Here is a 781-nt window from a genome sequence, read left to right on the forward strand (position 1 = left end):
AAATACGAATCTGAGGCCGAGTTTGGACTATATACGAGCGAACCCGAAGATGAGCTAAGAAACGAGATGGCGAGCATTGAAGAGATGTCAATGGGAGCTTACAAGAAGCGAATTCGAGACGACGTTGGTCCAGGGTTAATACAACCCGCGATTCCTGCCTCTACCACATTCGAGCTAAAGGGACACATCCTTACTGCACTTAAGGATGTTCCATTTTATGGAAAAGATCATGAGGATGCTTTTAAGCATCTAGATGAGGTCAATGACATTGCGGATTATTTCAATGTCCCGAATGTAAATAGAGATACCGTCTTGCTAAGGATGCTTCTCGTTACCTTTAAGGGAGTTGCGAAAGATTGGTTAAAAGCACTTCCACCAGGTACAATCACTACTTGGGCTCAGATGCGCGACCAATTTTTGGACCAATTTTGCCCACCATCAAAGATAGCTAAACTCAAAAAGGCGATAGCCAATTTTGAGCAACAACCAGGGGAGTCACTTTACGAGGCATGGGAGCGCTACAAAGGGTTGTTAAGGAATTGTCCTCAACATGACCTCAACATCCAACAAGTGGTGTCCATATTCTATGATGTGGTGAATGTTATGACAAGGCAACTCCTTGATTCTCAAGGGCCACTGAAAAGGAAAAATCTAAGGGAGGTTAAGGAGTTAGTTGAAGAATTTGCAAAGCATTCTCGTGAGTACCATAATCCAAGAAATGGAGGAGTTAAAGGAAGCGGGGTGGAAATTCTGCAGACATGGCTGCTGTAATGGCCATGCT

General features: G+C 43.9%; 1 non-coding gene across 1 annotated transcript; it reads right to left on the minus strand.

Annotated features, from left to right (window-relative positions):
• Nucleotides 1-450: 450 nt before the first annotated feature.
• LOC145135249 (small nucleolar RNA R71) lies at nucleotides 451-557 on the minus strand. Its single transcript, XR_013719711.1, has one exon. It is a non-coding gene; the product is annotated as a small nucleolar RNA R71 (small nucleolar RNA).
• Between the last annotated feature and the right edge of the window lie 224 nt (nucleotides 558-781).

Source organism: Lactuca virosa, chromosome 8 (assembly GCF_052849685.1).
Source record: "Lactuca virosa cultivar CGN04683 chromosome 8, Lactuca_virosa_CGN04683_v6, whole genome shotgun sequence".
Taxonomy (NCBI): domain Eukaryota; kingdom Viridiplantae; phylum Streptophyta; class Magnoliopsida; order Asterales; family Asteraceae; genus Lactuca; species Lactuca virosa.